This window comes from Dysidea avara, chromosome 1 (genome assembly GCF_963678975.1).
Source record: "Dysidea avara chromosome 1, odDysAvar1.4, whole genome shotgun sequence".
Lineage (NCBI taxonomy): Eukaryota > Metazoa > Porifera > Demospongiae > Dictyoceratida > Dysideidae > Dysidea > Dysidea avara.
In genome coordinates, this window is record NC_089272.1 from 52,035,396 (window position 1) to 52,041,238 (window position 5,843).

Below are 5,843 nucleotides of genomic sequence, written 5' to 3' on the forward strand. Positions count from 1 at the left end.
ATCCCCACCATTTTTCAGTTTTGTATTGTGACTATTGAGGATCACATGAAATACCAAATCATAGAATGCAATTAAGGGAATTGCTCACATGAACACGTCCAACCTCCTCTCATTTAAAGTGTAGACTTTCCTGATAGGTTAATCACTGACTACCTAAAGCTTGTTTCATAGTTCACTGCCAGAATCTGTCTTGTGATATCAACGTATCCTCATGATCAAAGGCAGAGTGAAACTACTTACACTTTGAACTATACTCAAACCATCTGACCTGGTACTGGTTATTATTGATATCTACTGAACGCTTATAGTGGAAAAGTGTACAGAAGGTAATGACAGAGTTGTTCATAACAATAGTTGTACTGAAGTAGCTACAGCTGTATCTCAGTGATAACAGTTTCCAGCAGCTTCAAGGTGATGAATGCTTTGCCAAGTATTTTCTTCACTGCTTGTTTAGTCAATCCAATGGTATGTTTCCAAAATCCTCCGTACCATGGGTCACGCTTCGGGATAAAATGCAGTGACATTCTGGGATTCCAGGGCTTCCTTTAGAGCTTCTGATTTAACATTCTCTGTAATTCCTCTGCCTCAGCCAAGTACAGTATGTAGAGGTGTTATCTGATATCATCTTTTTGGACCTGGTAGCAAACACATTAATTTTCTGCCACTACTTCTAAATGTGCAGCTCGTGTAACTGGACTTGAGAACACCTCTCTCTCCTTGACATACAATGCCATGGTAAAGTCAACCCCGATGACTGTAAACGGTGGCATTTCCATGTATGGATCCGGAAATTATGCCTAGGCTTGCATAGATTATGCTGGCATAATTATTGGCATAATATGGGGATGAAGTTGCATAAAGCATAATGCTGGCATAATGGAGCATAATTATAGACAAATTTCCACTACAATAAGCATAACTTCTGCTATAACAGTCACAAAGTCAAAGGCTAACCTGTTTTGGATGGTGAAATGATTTCTGATAACGAGTAGAAAAATGCAATACTACAAGTTTACATCTCTTGAAAAATTATTATTTTCATTGTGGGTTTGATTTTTACAGGGCACATGCAGTCATGTGCCAACCAGCACCAGTTTAGCTGAGCTTCAATCATTGAATTTGGTAATATATAACTCATCTCAGGCTGATTTTGAATAAAATGTGATATGATGTAGGAAGCTCAATTGGAAAACAATACAATAAAGCTCTAATGATAATAAAGTTAGTGTTGGGTCAGATAGCTAGTGAATATCTGGACATTGAAATAGTGCATGAGGTCTGGATTGAGACTAAGGTTAATATCAAACCAGGAAAGTTTCACAAATGTACAGGCATAAGCCTTTGGATGTACAGGAATAAGCCTAAAATACAAATATCTAAAGATCGAGATTCTCTAATAGAACAGTCAAACGCTCTAATAGAACAGTCATTGCATGCAACAGAGAGAATAATGAGTGTTTATCCCCAGGAGGCTAATATGTTCTTGGCATGGTGATGCAAATGCAAGTTACATATAATACTGATCTGTCCTTTGAACACCAATTGCTACAACTCAGAAGATCAATCAGAAACAATGCATAATATTTTATTTGCATAGCAAAACTACAAAGATATTAGACAATAAAATGTATTATAGCTTTTGAGGGACTATAGATAGACCCCCTGCTCTAATATATATGCCTACGAACTCTGGAGCACATGCTATTGATATTATTTGTATGTTGCAGTTGAAGTGACACTTCTCCATTTACATTCTATCATATGAAGAACTTGTCTGCACAAAGAAAAAACACAAAATAAAAGCAAAATGCATTTCTGAAAAGCATAAAAACAAGCATAATAGGCAGAAAATTGGAGAAATGCCAAAAAGCATAATAGACTAATTTTGGAGCATATTAGACTCAAGCCTAATATATTATGCCTGCATAATTTTGAGCATACATAATGATGGGTTTGGGAATTATTCTGGTATTTTGAAGTGATTTAAGAGCATAATTTAATTATTCTAAACATTATAAATAGCAAAAGTCAAATATCTTTATATAAAAATTGGGAATAATTTTGAGAATAATGACTTCATTTTGGGAATAATAAAAGCATAATGATCATCTTTTTAGATAAATTCGGAATAGAATAATGATGAAAATTTGGAGCATAATTTCCTGATTCCTATTTCCATGACTCTGACTTTGGATATCGGTAAGGAATCTGGATTTCTGTATGGCTTTCCTATAAGTTTTCTACAGTGTACACATTCTCTCAGTATGCTCTGGACACATTGTACATGTCATGGTATCCACTATGAACTGCAACCATTATTAATTTTACTCCTCCATGGTGTAGTCTCTGATGAGTATCGACAACAATCATTTTGGTGACGGGATGCATGCATGCTTACTGGGTAGAAGTTAAGGAAATATGTGACTGGATTTCATATAACAAGGCTTCCACACACACAAAATCAAACTTACGATTTTACCAGAAATGGATTGCTGGTCTAAAGTAACACTATCATACTTCACACTGTACTTCCTTCAGCACTGACAAGTCTGGTTTCTGTAGCAGCTTTCTTCCGACCCTGTCAAAGCCACGAGTGTGAGATTGGCACCATTAAATGGCCATGGCTTTGTGATAATGGTGTGTAGTGAACTGGGACTTCACAGAGAGCTCGCCAATAGTGTTCTCAGTCAATTTGGAGTAATTTGAGGGCCATGGAGGGCCATGGAGAGCCCAAACTTGGCCTCTGGACTCCAATCGTCTTCTTACTCCATTTTATACCCGTATATTAAAACCACCGTCCACCCCCACCCTCCCACCCTTAGTACTACCATCTGTGATATTATTACCCGCTCGAAAAAAGCTGCTCAAAACAGGGCAAATTTTGGGCATCAGAAATGTATACACCCACTCAGTGATAGCTAGTGAACAGATGAACAATTGGTGCAAATTTTGTTTGCACAGCTGTAGGCACTGGGAAGTTATTACACAATGATTCCTTAAAATCGCCATATCTCCTAACAAAGCTTTGTGCGTCGAAGCCTTGTTTTGTCAAATCCAGTCACATATGTTGAAGTCCGTTGTAGGTACGTTGTGTACTTTTCCTCCACAACAAAATCGTTTCATAGTCAAGGAAGAGGCAACGAGTTCTCACTAATGGGGGACATGTAGACATTCTCGTAAGGAGAGATCCCACAACTTAACATCTTTTAACAATATGTATGGCGTGATTGGTTTATCTCTACCACTTCACCACCACACATACTACACATCATCCATAATACCATCTACAAGTACCACTACAATTTAACTAAGTTTTCAGGAGCCATAACTGATTGTTTGTAATGTGCACAGCATGTTTATTTGTACCTTCTAGGGCCTAATCAGCATCGGTTGTCTGCCCTATTTACCCAATAACAACAATAATGCTAACATATATTATATATTGAGAGGATGGCTGACATTAGTTGAGATAGTGACCACCTTTTCTCTAGCTATGCTTTATTCAACTTCTTTGGGCAGCTTGTCATGGATAATAGCACTAAAAGATTCTCATAAGTCTCTTCTGACTTCGAAGAAGATAAGCCACGAGTATGACTTTCAACAGCGTCATGAGATGTAGGCTTGAGTCAATTATGCTTTAAAAAATTCCTATTATGCTTTTGAGCAGTGCTCAAAAATCCAGCCTATTTACTGTATGCTTTCAAAATCAAGACTATGCTCTAGAGTCGGCTGTTTTGTTAGAGAGAAAATCGTCAATGATTAAATGATGACAATGACAATTTTGTATAATGAAAATTAAATGCAAGTGAGTCCTTGGACACATTCGACCATGGAGACAGTCCTAAAAGAGGACTTGAGTGGGCATGGCAAGGGTGTGTAGATATAAAAATAGAATAATTACAGTAGAAAGTTACATAAAGTTAGTTAATATTAGCTGGATACAACCTTCCTTTACAATCCCTTGCCAAAAATATCCTCTTAGAGGCTAGGATACTCTGGTAGGCAGCATCTTCTAACCATTTTCTAATGGATTATTTGGAGATAGCTATGATAGAGTTGGAAAATTTGATTAAAATTCAGAAAATTTCCAATGGAGGCTGGTTGGTAATGGCCAAGTGCTGAAATTTCAATAGTCTCACAAAAACTGGAGATGTTCAACCTATCAAATTCTGCTAATAATTGCAAATGTTCAATTTCAATTGCTTCCTATTCTATGCTGATTGTAAAGGACAGAGTCTATAATGGACGTGTTAATTCCAGCATAGCAACACAATGGACTTGCAAGTTGTATACAACAATATCAGGGCAATACAAAGGTATCACATTGTGATGGTACCTTGGGGTGCTTCACAGGCCTCAGTGGTTATGTAAAGACATGAACAAATGGGTAATCAGCAAAAACCGCAATGAGCATAGTAGCAAGGATAGAGAGCATCTGATTATGTCGATAAGTGTAGCGCTGCTGAGACAATGAAACAGGGCAACCATTCAAGCAGATCTAGCTCTTGAAGCTGGGGGTCAGAAGTAGCACTAACACAGGACAACAGACTAAGCTTTGCTTTCCTGGACACATGAGTAATACTTGGGCAACAAATTCCTGGGTAGTACAGTATAACCCTGGAAGTACTACAAGGCAACTTAAGCCATTTATTGAGGAAATGAGTGACAATGGATTCTAACTTTGAAATAATCCAGCTGGAAACTGCATCTACACACAAACAAAATCATATATAGTAAAGAGATTATGTAGTTCCGATATATATCCAGAGTTTATACTCCCCATGAATAGGGAGTAAGTCGGTGGCAGTAAGCACATCAGACAATTGAGTAATGATTTATTTACTAGCAGCCCTCTTGCAAGTTATATCAGCCTTTCCTGACTGCTGTATTAGAGTATCTCGATCTTATTTCCGTGAAGTGTGAATAATCAACCAAGAAACAATAAAAATAATAACAATGCACATTTCCTTGATATGAAATGCAGAATTAAGGTGTGATTGTGTTTTGTTGTATTTTGGCGCACCCAATGTGCATTTAATTTAAAATCTTGAAAATCATCTATTTTGCTGGCATAATGCTCGATTTTTTGCTAGCCTATTAAGCCTAATGAAAGGTAAAAAGAGAGTTAGTGGGACTCGGTAGTCTAACAGTGCATGCATGTGTGCATCAATTAATCGATTTGTATTGCATTTCATGATTAGTGCTACAATCAAGTAATTGCATCATCGATAAAATTGCACATCAGTAGAATTTGTGTGTGAGATTCGTAGTTAACCATGCAGAACATAGGTCGTCTGTGTGTGTGTTGTGTGTGTGTGTGTATGTGTGTGTGTGTGTGTGTGCATGTGTGTGTGATGTACGTAATATAGGTCAAGTGTGTAAAGTAGTAATGTAAAGTATATACAGTAGTAAATTTCATTATATCCTGCTTTTCCCCACATCTTGTAACATACAACCTTTCTTGCAGATAATATACAGCTTTGCACATCAACAGTGAATATATACACACATCATGCTTTTTAATTGCTTTTGTAAGGTCATCAATCAGCTATAAATTACATCTGTAGTTGTACTTTTGCTGAGATATTTTTAATTGCCTTGGTAGTATACTGAGATACTAAAACCAACTGATGTTGGCATTTACATGATAACCTAAACTTCCAGTACTATATTTTAAACATAGAAAGTGATTCGAAGGCTGCATACAATCAATTTAGGCATATAATTTACATTCATGAATAACTACCATATAGTAGACGATTACGGGCTCCTGTGTGTATATTAGCTACAGCTAGCTAGAATACTACAGCTATGATAGCTATGACAACATTGGTAACAGTAGC